The sequence below is a fragment of the Malaya genurostris genome, chromosome 2 (genome assembly GCF_030247185.1).
Source record: "Malaya genurostris strain Urasoe2022 chromosome 2, Malgen_1.1, whole genome shotgun sequence".
NCBI lineage: Eukaryota > Metazoa > Arthropoda > Insecta > Diptera > Culicidae > Malaya > Malaya genurostris.
The window spans coordinates 329642595-329658341 of record NC_080571.1 but is presented as its reverse complement, the minus strand read 5'-3'; the positions used below and the strand labels follow the sequence as shown (position 1 = coordinate 329658341).

At 36.0% G+C, this 15747-nt stretch overlaps 1 protein-coding gene across 2 annotated transcripts in view; it reads left to right on the top strand.

Annotated features, from left to right (window-relative positions):
• The window catches only part of LOC131431498 (nitric oxide synthase), a 235662-nt gene that overhangs the window by 109240 nt on the left and 110675 nt on the right, over nt 1-15747 (top strand). The window lies entirely within an intron of this gene.

The following is a 15747-nucleotide window of genomic DNA, read 5'->3' as shown; positions in this document are numbered from 1 at the left end:
TGACGGAAAATCTCATTTGTAATGACTTAATGTTAGATGAGCTTGAATGTTACTGGCTTCGACTGTAACTTGCGTTTTGCTAGCAGGTTCGACTGTATGAATTCAAATGCACCTTTTACCAGCCAAGCAGATGCATGCTTCTGTGGCTCAGTCGATTATCAGACGAACTTGCGATCCAATGATTCTCGGTTCAAGTCGCGGTGGGTTGCTACAATATTCTTTTTTTTTATTTCAATGAATTTCATGTCATGGAGTTTTAGACACAATATTAAATGTTCTTCCACGTAAATTTGCGTGAATTGCGATGCTCCATTTATGTGCATCTAATAAGATGTAGAAAATTTTAAGTGTGTATATAAGAAAGTTTTGTATGAAAATAATGTGCAATTCTTCTGCTATAGCGGGGTGAACATGTGGAGTGATAGTACCAGTATTTCGCTTACCGTTCGAGTCAATGCATAAAATCTCACAACTAATGGTTTCAAATCCACCAAAATTTACCCGATGCGATTGAACGAACTTCAGCATGCTAAATTCAAAGCAAACCACTTTGTTTGATCTCAGTATTTAAACTGCGGAATCTTATCTTTAATTCGTACAAAAATCGTTCTATAATGTGATTTGTTCAACTCACGCCTACGATGGCCAACATTAATCACAATGCATCTTCTGGAATACAATATCAGAACTTTTGATCCTGTTTACGGTATAGCTAGAACACTCATATGCGTTCCATCATTAAATCATATGGCAAGCAATAATGTTGATACCCAATTAAGCACGTGGCTCGGAATGACGAATAACATGAACCAAGTATGCATGTGAAATCTCCACACAAAACTATTCGTTGCGCGCGAAACGATTTTTTCTACGATCTAGTATTCTTTTCTTCGACAACCAAACACTTATGCAACACGTTGCGCGCCAAACATCAATCGTAGATCTAGCAATCATTGACGACTTTTTCAACGGAAAATCCCATTGTCCATACAAAATAACTTTATGGATTTTTTTTTCACTTTGCCGGCAAATTTTCCTATTTTTTACGTACGAACCCGGTGGGGAAACTAAGGAGTGTATCGAAAATAAGCTATCCACACATTTTTCTTTCAAATTATGATAAAAAACGACATTTTATTCAAACTAAAAATTGATCCTCTATTATACGAGGTTAAACTTGAGCATAATGAAAACCTAATGAAATTTAAGTTATTCCTTCACGAATTTTCGAACTTTTGATCGAACGCTCTTCATTAAGTTCTGGACAAGTGTTGCATCGAATTTTTTGGACGCTTGAGCCCAAATTTTTTTGAGCTCCTGCATGTTTCCAGCTGCCTTACCAGTCTTCTTGAAGACCCTCTTCGCGATTGCCCGCTAACGTTCGATGGGTCGAAGCTAAGGGCAATTTGGTGGATTGATATTTTTCCCAACGAAATTTATACCCTTTTCCGCAAGTCAATTGAGAGTGGTTTTGGCATAGTGAGCCGACGCTAAATCCGGCCAAAACAGTGGAGGTGTACTATGCTTCTTATATAAAGGCAGCAATCTCTTCTGGAGACACTCAGATCGATTCCGGTAGTGTAAAAAATGGTTGACTTCAAACCACAGGAATATATTGCTTGCCATACCAGTACCTTTCGACCGACTTTTTCCACTTGAATCGACCTGTCCGCATCGCTCACATCCTCCCCAACGACGACAGTAAAGTATTGTGGACCTGGAAGGGTTTTTGAGTCCTCTATTACACAAGTCTCATCGTCCATTAAAACGCATGCATCCGGAAACTGCAAAAGACGCGAATACAATTTCCGGGCCCTTGTTGCTACTCGCTTCTTCTGTTCGACACTTTGTTTACAGATATTCTGCTTTTTGTAGGTCTTCAGATGATTTCGCCTCTTGATTCGTTGGATCATTCCGACACTTGTTCCTGCTGTTTTGGTCAAATCACGTATTGACATTGATTTGTTCTTCATGATTAGTGATACCACTTTCTGGTCCAGTTTCGGGTTGGAAGAGCCGGGTTTTCTGCCTCTTCGTGGTAGCTCATCCAAAAAATAGTGTTCCCCAAACTTATTAATGATTAATGAATTAATGATGGCATGATGAATTCCAAACCGCTTCGCCAATTTTCGTATAGTTATACCCTTTTCACTTAGCCATGTGTCCAGAACCTTAATTTTCACTTCCTTTTCAATACGCGACATTTTGAAAACGCAGAATTTCAAACGCACAAACAAGTAAACAAACGAAAGCTGACAGCCAAACGCACAGCATGCTGTGATCTGAGTATAAAAACCCATCACAAATTCATGCGTACAACACAAATGTATGTGGATAGCTTATTTTCGATACACTCCTTAATCAAACAAAAAAAGAATCAAGTAAATCCGTCCATCCGTTCATACGTGATGCGATTACAAAGCATGATCTCTGCATTTATATATATATATATATATATATATATATATATATATATATATATATATATATATATATATATATATATATATATATATATATATATATATATATATATATATATATATATATATATATATATATATATATATATATATATATATATATAGATAACGGTAAATTGATATTTTCATGCGTAACATCGACAAAGATAGAAAAAAATAAGTGCAGATTAGAAAGGTTAGTGTAAGTAATCAAATTTTTCGAAATTTAAGAACATTGAAGTAATTATCGGAGATGATGACCTCCGTTTTCTGCAGCGTTACTGGTGTTCCATAACCTAGTTCGATTGGTATGGAAAGTGTGGAGCCTTGTAACCTCCACCACCTTACTGCTTGTTATCTTTTACTTTTTACTTTTTACTTTTTACTTTTTACTTTTTACTTTTTACTTTTTACTTTTTACTTTTTACTTTTTACTTTTTACTTTTTACTTTTTACTTTTTACTTTTTACTTTTTACTTTTTACTTTTTACTTTTTACTTTTTACTTTTTACTTTTTACTTTTTACTTTTTACTTTTTACTTTTTACTTTTTACTTTTTACTTTTTACTTTTTACTTTTTACTTTTTACTTTTTACTTTTTACTTTTTACTTTTTACTTTTTACTTTTTACTTTTTACTTTTTACTTTTTACTTTTTACTTTTTACTTTTTACTTTTTACTTTTTACTTTTTACTTTTTACTTTTTACTTTTTACTTTTTACTTTTTACTTTTTACTTTTTACTTTTTACTTTTTACTTTTTACTTTTTACTTTTTACTTTTTACTTTTTACTTTTTACTTTTTACTTTTTACTTTTTACTTTTTACTTTTTACTTTTTACTTTTTACTTTTTACTTTTTACTTTTTACTTTTTACTTTTTACTTTTTACTTTTTACTTTTTACTTTTTACTTTTTACTTTTTACTTTTTACTTTTTACTTTTTACTTTTTACTTTTTACTTTTTACTTTTTACTTTTTACTCTTTACTTTTTACTTTTTACTTTTTACTTTTTACTTTTTACTTTTTACTTTTTACTTTTTACTCTTTACTTTTTACTTTTTACTTTTTACTTTTTACTTTTTACTTTTTACTTTTTACTTTTTACTTTTTACTTTTTACTTTTTACTTTTTACTTTTTACTTTTTACTTTTTACTTTTTACTCCCGTCAATCAGTAACAACTGTATTCTACTATGAGAATGAATTAAACTCAAGAAGCGCGCGAAAATTCTTCTGCGTGGTATTTTTTAATCATCAATAAATAGAGGGGAGCGAATTCCCTTTAGAGAGTAACATTACTAAGGGGTATGATCTCAACAAATGACAACAGTTGAATGAAATAAATAAAATAACCGGAATCAACCGACAAGATACGGGGGCTGGTAGTTGATGGTGTGGAGGTACAGTGAAAAGATTGCTCTGCTCACAAAATGCCTGAGGTTTCTTCCGAGCGTGACATGAGTTTGTGAGGGTTTTAAATGAATTGTTGCGGTGATGCTGAACAAAAAGTACACTTGAAGCGGTTGGAATGAAGCGTTATTTTTGGTAACAGGTTCTAAACAATCTGTCGTTACAAATGAGGCTCTATGAAATGTTGGTTGAACAATGTGCTTAGCAAATACGTTTTCATGTAAATCGATTAAAATAGCATGCACGTGGAAATCTGAACTAACACTTCATTTGAAAATATTGAATTGATTTCTACAGTTAGAGTAATTAAACCAAAGTAATAATTTTAGATTTTCGTGTTCAACTTTCAATTTGTAATATGACAAAATGATCGAATGATTTTTTCTACTATTCTACCGTCAATTCGTTAATTGAACTTATCGCTTATTGGATATTCAATGCGGCAGCACATCGCCGTGTTGTCATCGCCCGGAAAAGTGAGCACAAAACGGAAGGAAGCATTCCCTCAGGCGACAGGTGGTTAAACTGGTGGTGTGATGAAAAAACTGCATCCGTCGTTTCCACTGAATGATAGGAAAAGCGTACGGTTAGTTAAACGTGGGGAGCCCGTGTGACACTTTTATGCGATGTAATATGATATGAATTCTAATTTTTACTTGCTCGTACAACTTGTGCCTGCCAGCGGTTGATACTATATTACTCATCTTCACTGGGTACCATGCTAGGGTTAGTAGATTTTAACTGATGTCACTGAACGAATTCCGTGGGAGTGCCGTTGCCTGGTTGCCTGTTTTTCGTCTTGAGCATTCTTTGTTTCCTTGCAAGATGCTTGCCACGAAGACGAGGAAGCATTTTCAAGATACTTCATTCGGAATGACACACGAGGCACATTATCTCATAACAGTGTCTGCTGCTACCGGCTACAAGGTAATTTAACGTTACAATTGCTTTATGATCCCTCAAATAGCTAATGTGGAATATGAAGCTATTTTACGACTGTTTTACGATGTGGAGGGGAAGTTGTATGTTTCAGAATAGCAAAAAAATAAAATGATGCAGCACAATTGAAATGGGTAGTGTTTCTTCTAGGATGATACCCCGATCGAAAATCCTTACAAGATAAGGACAAGAGTCAACGTCGAGGGTCGCTTTCGTTAACAGCTTAAAAATGGTCATGTTAAGTTTTTGTATGGCCCCGCAGCGCCAGGAAAGTCCTTTGTGTATTTAAGTGAAAAGCAGCAAAAAAAAAAAACATCCTGAGTGACTCTTGACTCTGATGTGCTGTAAGAGCGAATACTTCAGCTCAGAGATGGAAGGATGGGTCAGCAATGGTCGAGGGTAATGTCCAAAGTTACGTTTGAGCAAATCATTGGGTAAGCAACCTGCACTTTGGCTTCGGTTGAAATGTGTCATTTATCTTCAAGAAACTTTGTCTTCGTTGGAATGCTGTTGTTGTTGTTGTTGTTGTTGTGGAAAGAGTTAAGAAAAGGTGTAGCTACTATTTGCAAAGTTTTGTTGGTATGAATAAGTTTCAAAAAAGGTATTCAATCAGCTCAGGAAATAAACTGCTGTTCAATTTTTAGTGCATACTTGTTTGATTATCTCTTGGTAGCCCATTCAAGAGTACTTTTATTGTGTAAAGATTCAATGTCACTAGAGATCCAATATGGAAATTCTATAGTGCTTCTTTTACGCAGCCTATCTTGGTTTTATTCTCAACTCCTTAACATAGTATAAGTTGTTCTTAGAAGGTTATACTCCTGTCATCAGTAAAAAATATTTTACTTTTGATCTTCTATGTTCAGTTAATAAAAAAAGGGGTATCAAAATGATAGAAAACACATTTTTTTCCTGCGATTTGTGCTGGTCCGCATCAATTAATCGGAAGCGCAAAATCATGCCATACACCTGCGGATGGGAGATCCAAACCAGTGCACAATCCAATTTGTTTCCAACAGACTGACGAAGGTATGACAGTTGTGGGAAAACGAGTGTTGGATCGGTAATGCTGCTTTCTTTACTTTCCTTTGGTTTGCGTATTCGAAATCTGCTAATTTCGGCTCGGCCGACGGCCACTCAATTCCATTCGGCGTTACACTGAACCGTTTGAACGTGGGTCCTGTTTTAATATCCGGTAATATGAAGCAATGAGGCGTACTTTATTCCGTTGACGAAGGTTGCTTCTACTGTCTTTAGAGATTGATTGTGTTTTTTTTTGGAAAAATTGCTTTGCTCAATTGCGGTCTGGAAAACATAAAGCTATTTTTTATTTATTGGCGTGGGACAATACGTTATAATTATTTTCAAAATAAACAATTTGTTTACGACGAAAAAATCTCTAACTAAAGGGTGATTTTTTAAGAGCTTGAGAACTTTTTTAAACAATAAAACGCATAAAATTTGCAAAATCTCATCGGTTCTTTATTTTAAACGTTAGATTGATACATGACATTTACTTTTTGAAGATAATTTCATTTAAATGTTGACCGCGGCTGCGTCTTAGGTGGTCCATTCGGAAAGTCCAATTTTGGGCAACTTTTTCGAGCATTTCGGCCGGAATAGCCCGAATTTCTTCGGAAATGTTGTCTTCCAAAGCTGGAATAGTTACTGGCTTATTTCTGTAGACTTTAGACTTGACGTAGCCCCACAAAAAATAGTCTAAAGGCGTCAAATCGCATGATCTTGGTGGCCAACTTACCGGTCCATTTCTTGAGATGAATTGTTCTCCGAAGTTTTCCCTCAAAATGGCCATAGAATCGCGAGCTGTGTGGCATGTAGCGCCATCTTGTTGAAACCACATGTCTACCAAGTTCAGTTCTTCCATTTTTGGCAACAAAAAGTTTGTTAGCATCGAACGATAGCGATCGCCATTCACTGTAACGTTGCGTCCAACAGCATCTTTGAAAAAATACGGTCCAATGATTCCACCAGCGTACAAACCACACCAAACAGTGCATTTTTCGGGATGCATGGGCAGTTCTTGAACGGCTTCTGGTTGCTCTTCACTCCAAATGCGGCAATTTTGCTTATTTACGTAGCCATTCAACCAGAAATGAGCCTCATCGCTGAACAAAATTTGTCGATAAAAAAGCGGATTTTCCGAATGGACCACCTAAGACGCAGCCGCGGTCAACATTTAAATGAAATTATCTTCAAAAAGTAAATGTCATGTACCAATCTAACGTTTAAAATAAAGAACCGATGAGATTTTGCAAATTTTATGCGTTTTATTGTTTAAAAAAGTTCTCAAGCTCTTAAAAAATCACCCTTTATTAGGTCATTAGCTTCACGAATCTGACTCTATGAGCGGGATTAGGAATCGAACCCTGGTAAGTTGTGCGAAATTAACAAATTTTTTTGTGATATGCAACAAATGTTTAGCGGAAGTGTTTAATAATTGTTCATTTTATCTTTTCTTGTTCAATCTTTCCTGTCTAGTCTTATCCGTCTTGTCTTGTCTTGTCCGTCTTGTACGTCTTGTTGTACGTCTTTTTGTCCGTTTTGTTGCCCGTCTTTTTTTGTCTTTTTGTCTGTCTTTTTGTCCGTCTTTTTGTCCGTTTTGTTGCCCGTCTTTTTGTCCGTCTTTTTGACAGTCTTTTTGACCGTCTTTTTGACCGTCTTTTTGACCGTCTTTTTGTCCGTGTTTTTGTCCGTCTTTTTGTCCGTCTTTTTGTCCGTCTTTTTGTCCGTCTTTTTGTCCGTCTTTTTGTCCGTCTTTTTGTCCGTCTTTTTGTCCGTCTTTTTGTCTGTCTTTTTTCCGTCTTTTTGTCTTTCATTTTGCCCGTCTTTTTGTACGTCTTTTTGCCCGTTTTGTTGCCCGTCTTTTTGACCGTCTTTTTGTCCGTGTTTTTGTCCGTCTTTTTTTGACTGTCTTTGTGTCCTTTTTTTTTGTCTGTCCTTTTGTCCGTCTTTTTGGTCATCTTTTTGTCCGTTTTATTGCCCGTCTTTTTGTCCGTCTTTTTAACCGTCTTTTTATCCGTCTTTTAGTCCATCTTTTTGTCTATTTTTTCCGTCTTTCTGTCCGTCTTTTTGTCCACCTTTTTGTCCGTCTTCTTGTCTCTTTGTTCGTTTTTTTGTCCGTACTTTTGTCCGTATTTTTGTCCGTATTTTTGTCCCTATTTTTGTCCGTATTTTAGTCGTATTTTTGTCCGTATTTTTGTTCGTATTTTTGTCTGTATTTTTGTCCGTATTTTTGTCCGTCTTTTTGTTCGTCTTTTTGTCCGTTTTGTTGCCCGTCTTTTTGTCCCTTTTTTTAACCGTCTTTTTGTCTGTCTTTTTGTTCGTCTTTTTGTCTGTCTTTTTGTCCGTCTTTTTGTCAATCTTTTTTCCGTCTTTTTGACCGTCTTTTTGTCCGTCTTTTTGCCCGTCTTTTTGTCCGTCCTTTTGTCCGTCTTTTTGTCAGTCTTTTTGTCAGTGTTTTTGTCCGTCTTTTTGTCAATCTTTTTTCCGTCTTTTTGTCCGTCTTTTTGTCCGTCTTTTTGCCCGTCTTTTTGTCCGTCCTTTTGTCCGTCTTTTTGTCCGTCTTTTTGTCAGTCTTTTTGTCAGTCTTTTTGTCAGTCTTTTTGTCAGTCTTTTTGTCAGTCTTTTTGTCAGTCTTTTTGTCAGTCTTTTTGTTCGCCTTTTTGTTCGCCTTTTTGTTGGTCGTTTTATCCGTCTTTTTGTCTTTTTGTTCGTTTTTTTTGTCCGTATTTTTGTCCGTACTTTTGTCCGTTTTTTGTCCGCATTTTTGTCCATATTTTTGTCCGTTTTTTTGTCGGTATTGTTGTTCGTATTGTTGTCCGTATTTTTTTCCGTATTTTTGTCTATATTTTTGTCCGTATTATTGTGCGTATTTTTGTTCGTCTTTTTGTTTGTCTTTTTGTCCGTCTTTTTATCTTTTTGTTCGTTTTTTTTTGCCCGTATTTTTGTCTTTTTGTTCGTTTTTTTGTCCGTATTTTTGTCCGTACTTTTGTCCGTATTTTTGTCCGTATTTTTGTCCCTCATACGGACAAAAATACGGACAAATATACGACTTCATCCGAATTTTAGTTTTTTTTGTCCGTATTTTTGTCCGTATTTTTGTCTGGATTTTTGTCCGTATTTTTGTCCATATTTTGGTCCGTATTTTTGTCCGTATTTTTGTCTTTTTTTTTGTCCTTACTTTAGTCGTATTTTTGTCCGTATTTTTGTTAGTATTTTTGTATTTTTGTCTGCATTTTTGTCCGTATTTTTGTACGTCTTCTTGTCCTTCTTTTAGTCCGTATTTTTCCATATTTTTGTCCGTATTTTTCCGTATTTTTGTCCGTTTTTTGTCCGTATTTTTGTCCATATTTTTGTCCGTATTTTTGTCCGTATTTTTGTCCATATTTTTGTCCGTTTCTTTTGTCCGTATTTTTGACCGTATTTTTGTCCGTATTTTAGTCGTATTTTTGTCCGTATTTTTGTTCGTATTTTTGTATTTTTGTCCGCATTTTTGTCCGTATTTTTGTCCGTATTTTTCCGTATTTTTGTCCGTATTTTTCCATATTTTTGTCCGTATTTTTCCGTATTTTTGTCCGTTTTTTGTTCGTATTTTTGTCCATATTTTTGTCCGTATTTTTGTCCGTATTTTTGTTAATATTTTTGTCCGTTTCTTTTGTCCGTATTTTTGACCGTATTTTTGTCCGTGTTTTTGTACGACTGTGTCCGTCTTGTCTGTATTGTCTTGTCTTTTCCGTCTTGTCCTTTCCGTCTTGTCTTATCCGTCTGGTCTTGTCCTTTCCGTTTTGTTTTGTCCTATCCGTCTTGTTGTCTGTCTTGTCTGACATTTCTGTCTTGTTTGTTTATATGTTTACTAATTCTTTTTTAATGTCTTTCTTGTACTGATTTGGTAGTTTTGGTATTAAAAAAGTCGTTTTCTTATCTTATCTCGCTTTCTTATTTCGCTTTTTAGCAAAAATGCTTTTGTTTTTTTCTTTTATGTCGATTTGTCTGAATGTAAGATTCTCCAACCTCTTTGTTCTACGTATCTTTCGATGAAAATTCGGTTAATATTATAAAGCACTGATTTACGTTAAAAAAAATCAGAAGTTGTCGGTTTATTTCAGTGTTTAGCGTTCGTGTCTTTATTATCATGTTACGCATTCTTTCAGTCACTGTTTTTCATCTTCTAGTCTTACTTGTATACCTTACTTTTCTTTGAACTTTCGTTGTCAAGTTTCTCCATTTGATCTTGTTCTGTTTAGTATTTTGATTTTTACATTATTTTTTGTTTCGTTTTGTCATTTATTTACCTTTTTGTTGTTGCTGTTTACATCCATATTATTCTCTTTATCGTTTATCCTTATGTTGTACTCTTTACTATAACAAAAATCTTCTGATTGCCGTGTTAGACTTTCGCCTTTTAATGTTTTTTATTGCTTTTGTAATTATGTTCAGGTGTCACCTTCGACTTGTTAGTGCATTCCTGTTAAATTTGAACTACTAGTGCACCGTAGCAGTATCACGTGGACTGTTAAAAAGTTGAACCAGAGCTACTTGAACAACACTTTTATTGAATGTAGAATTTTTTTACACTAGGAAAATAATAAACATGTACTAAAATGTATATTATTTTCCAAGCGGGCATCTCTTTTGCCTTTTCTGTTTTTCTAAAGAAAGATTGGCTTTATTTTTCGAATTATGGAGTTCTAAATCCATTGAAGACGAAGGTAACGATTAGAAGTAAGACTTTGGTTCCGAAATCAAATACTTCCTCTTTTCTCGAAAAGAAAAAAACACCTATCGGTCAACACACATAAAATTAAATGCCTTCAACAAATTTTGTTTTCGGTAACGGAACTCGGCAAGGGTAGCCACAAAATTCAGAGCAAAACACACAATATTGACACGTCCCATATTTAAAGCTCCTTCAAAAATAAAGCAAACAACCAATCCAATGTGATTCATTTGCCGGTTTATTTCTTTACTTTTCGGGTAACCGTCGATCTACGTCAAGATTCAGTGCTTTGAGATGTGAGATTTGATACGGTTTCCTATTTGACATCTGTGTTGGGATCTATTGAAGGACTTGCTTGCGGTGGGGTGAAATATTTGATATCCTGAAAGGGGTCACAGCAATACGTTTCTGGTTCGTGGTCCGTTTTGAGTTGTGAGTTTGAATGAAAATGTGGCGTGCGGTGACTGTAATTGGAGGTGCCAGAATGAATGAAAACACGCCGATATCGATGTTGGCGTGTAAGCATAAATTGTTTGCTATTAAGATCTTGAAAGAAGCAATGAGTATGTTGATTTATTTGCGGAGCAGTTTTCCTTAGAAATGTGATGCTTGTCTTACACAAAAACAGAAAGAGGGGGAAAATGCCGAGCTAAATCCTAAGGATATAATGATTCAATAAATACTGTTCAATGTGCGACTTCATCGCCTTTACTGATATAGGATTACTGAGAATTATTCATTCGACGGTAATAGCAGTCATCCAGTTGGGAAAGTTTAAAGCATTTATTTTATCTGGTATTCAATTTAATTTTATCTATTTATTTAGTATATGTTAGTAAGTTAGTTAAAATCCGTACAGACTTTTGTTCGTTAGATTTGTTAATCTTATATTCAAAGATACTGTTTTTGCTGTTGCCGCCTTTATTTATGACTGCATGGAACGAAACCATCCACAATATTGCAATCTTCTTTATTGTTTTCGGTTCGTTTTTCGCAATGTAAATAAAACATTCTTGAGAATGAGGAAAATACTTTTTTTGCCATTTTTCTGTATTTTTTGAGGCGACATACATTTTCAACAAACTCTATTCCATTTTGCATCAGCATAGTCAAATACGTTTTTGAAATGCGCTTGCGTTCGTGTTTCTGATCCGAAGTCAGCATGGTCTGTGCCCAGTGGCAGTACCCATCGCATCCGAAATATGTTAATGTTGCTCAGTATTATTCCATATGGTGTAATGGTCTTTCATCTTCTCTTTCCGATCGGTCTATACTATTCATGTATTTAAACATTATTCGATATAACTGCATTGGAGGACCCGCCGTTGGGAACTTACGTTAATTCATACGAGAAACGGTGTGTTTTGCGATTTTTTTGTGATGACAAAAATCTTTTTATTAACATCAATGAAACATTGGAAAATTTTTATAAAAAAATACGGTAGTGGCTGCGAATATTTGGATGTGGCTTGGAAAAATAGAATTGCAGTGCCTCTTTTAACTTTGTGCTGGATCATCTGAAATAAAAAAAATAAAAGTTTGTTAGTTAGATAATAGTTTTCCCCTGGTAATGCTAAGAGCGTTTTTCGAAAATTAAATTTTTCACTCCTTGAAGAAAGAACGCGATAAAAATCGGTCAATTTGTTATTGTAAAAAAAATTATTAATAAATAAAAGAAATTGTCTTCTATGTACAGAAATACAAGGTGAGATGAAAAAACTGCAACAAAGTAAAACGCCATAATTTTTTCATTTTTTTTTTAAATTTTATTGAATGAAAGCAAAAAATGTCGGAAATAACATCAAATTTGAGAATCGGTTTAGATTTGTTCGAATTGGCCACCTTTGGCACGAACTATGGCCTTCAAACGGCCAATGAAACCATCACACGCTGCCCGAAAGTGGCTCTGCGGTATTTTGTCCCATTCTCGGCGAAGCGCTTGCTTGAGATGATCGACACTTTGGTATTTTTTAGTGCCAACCTTGCTTTCCAAAATACCCCAGGCACAATAGTCCAACGGATTGGCATCCGGAGATTTTGGTGGCCATTGTGCGGTGGAAATGAAGCGAGGAACCTCATTTCTTAACCATTCTTGGGTGGCGCGTGCTGAGTGCGATGGTGCTGAGTCCTGTTGGAATGTCCAAGGTCTGCGGCCGAAATGTTTGCGTGCCCAGGGCTTCAGAACTCCCTCCAAAATATTTTCGCGATAGATTTGCGCATTTATTTTGACCCCACGGTCGATGAATACGAGCGGCGAGCGACCATCGGCTGTTATGGCGGCCCACACCATCACCATGGCCGGCTTTTGAGTTCTGGTGGCCAACCGAAGTTGCAAATTTTCAGCTGACCTCTCTGGCAAGTAAACACGATCATTTTGTTTGTTTACAAACTGCTGGATAACGAATGGTTTCTCATCGGAGAAAACCAAATTCGGCAGTTCACCACTTTCGGCCAAGCGAAGCAACTCTTTAGCTTTTTCGAGTCTAACTTTTTTTTGCGCATCAGTAAGATCTTGCACTTTTTGGAACTTCAATGGCTTTAGTCCAAGCTCATTTTTCAATATTTGCCGAATGGCATATTGCGATATGTTCAGCTCACGAGCCATTTTTCGGCCACTGCGACGCGGATTTCGTTCAATTCGCTTCTTCACTTTTCGAACCATTTCTGCCGATGTTGCTGTTTTCTTTCGTCCACTTCCTTGACGTCGGGCTACGCTACCAGTATCACGGTAACGAGCGATGGTACGAGACACAAAAGATTTATTCACTTTTAAATGCTGGAGGGCTCTAACGATAGCCACTTGTGGTTTTCCAGCCAAATGCAAAGCAATCACACTATCACACTTGAATTCCATCACAAATAACTTTTTTTCTGAAAAATTCCCACCAAAATGCTTTTGTGCGCTTGTAAATAATATAATGAGCTGTCACTAGAATAAATCTGACAGCTGTGGGACGAGCGGTTTAGAAATGACAGCAGTCTGAAGTTGGTTGCAGTTTTTTCATCTCACCTTGTAGAGTTCAAAATGTCAAAATGATCAGTGTAGTAGTTACGGAGTTAAAAGGACGCCGACTTTAAAACGTGAATTGTGGGGAAAGCGGGTTGAAATTTTGAGTACTAAAAATTTTGTATACAACGTTCATTTACTTTATACAGACAAAATATACAGTTTAGGTGTGTGAGGACGTTTACACTGTCGTTACGGGACAATGATTCTTTTTGGAATTTATGAAATGTAAAATTTCTTAACATGTTCTTCTAAAGATTGTCCCAGAAAGTATGGACGCACTTTGATTTCGCTGTAAATAATTCACAAGTGTTCGATATTCAAATTTTATTCGATTCACTGATAATATTAGACTACAACAACAGAATATTATTCTCAACATTTGCTACTTAGCCATTGTAGACTAGCTGGCGCACCTTCTTGCGAACGTTCCTCATTAAATTCCGTACAGACTTCTTGGAGACAAGTTTTGACACTTTTTTCCAATCTTTTTCGAACTGTTGAATGGTTGCCCACATTTTTCATAGTATACCATTCTACCTTTGATTTCGAGTAGTGGCAAGAAGCAAGATCTGGTCAGCAGACAACTGGATCATTGTGGCTTCGAATCATGTCGTTTTTGTAAACATTCCTTGATGTATATTTCGCTGTTCATTGAAGCATGTGATGAAGGGTTTCGAAATCTTACCGCAGCTACAAATTGCTTGCCAGACCATAGCTGTCTTACCAAATTTTTCGATTTCAATCGATGTCTCGGACTGGTTTAACACTTGCCCTTCTCGCACCGTATAATATTGTGGTCCCGGCAAGGATTTGTAATCGAGTTTCACGTAGGCTTCGTCGTCCATGATTATGCAGTTCAAATTTTCAGCAAGAATCGTATTGTACAGCTTTCGAACCCCCGGCCTGATCGATGTTTCTTGTTTCGGACTACGTTTTGGTTGTTTCTGCTTCTTATAGGTTCGAAGATTCGAACGTTCTTTAGCACGAAGAACATTTGACTTCGAAGTGCCCACTTTTTTGGCCACATCCCGAACTGAAACCGCCTTCTTTTGCTCGAACGCCTTCAGTATACGTTTATCCAACTGAGGGTTAGCAGGACCTTTTTTTTTCGACCCGTTTTCGGTTTATCCTCAAATGTGTTATCCTCACCGAACTTCCTGATTGCATTTCGCACGGCTTTTTCACTTACTCCTTCCATTTTCGCTATCTTTCTCAGTGACAATCCGCGTTCTATGCACCATTTGTACACAATTTTCCGATTTTGTTCTGCTGAAAGTTCACGCATTTCGAAGCAAACGAATGAAAACGAATAAACAACTGCGCAAGTGGTTAGAGAAGAGTATTAACAACAGGACGCAGCCATAAAAATTGACAGATTCTGAACCATTGCGAAATGGCAGCGGTTTTTGGTTGCGTCCATACTTTCTGTGACAGTCTTTACTCAATTTAGCATTAATATCGAAGTTATGGAGCACATAGATCAAGTAGGTTTATACCGTTTTCGTTTTCTGAACCTACACGCGGGTGACTCTGACTCCGAGTAAACGTGGTACGCAACCTAAACAACAACTCATAAAAAAATAAAAAAATAAACAAACTCGCATGGATGTCGTGGTGCGACCCAAGGAAATGTCCAGAGCGAAACTACGCGATTGCTAAAACAATCATCTCAAAAGTTGTTTGGGCGACTCTGGGTCAGCTCTCGGGCTGCTTTGATCAATAAACGAATACGGAGTTAGTAAAATAGCCACACAACACATCTCGTTGCGTGCCAAACGGTTTTCATAATAATCTAGTATTCATATTTTGTTCTTCAGTTAGCAAGCATTGCACAAATCCAAATACGCGCCAAACAATCATGGAAGATCTAGCATGCATTGAGTGGAAAATTTCCAATTCCATACAAAACAATTTTTTAGATTTGCTCAACTTTTCCGATGAATTTTGCCTATTATTTATATGCTATATTGAAGGAAAAGTCATGGTGGATAACATTAAAAAAGAATTGTGTAAATCCTTGCAGTCATTTTTGATTGATGCCCATACATACAACTTTGTTTATATATGGCACCATGCAAACACTGATCCAAGACTGCCGACTCTCCTCTATATTAGTTGATGTAACAATTTTTAATTGAAATAGCCAAGGTAACAAACAATATTTGCATGTAAAATTCGAAGGGTTCAG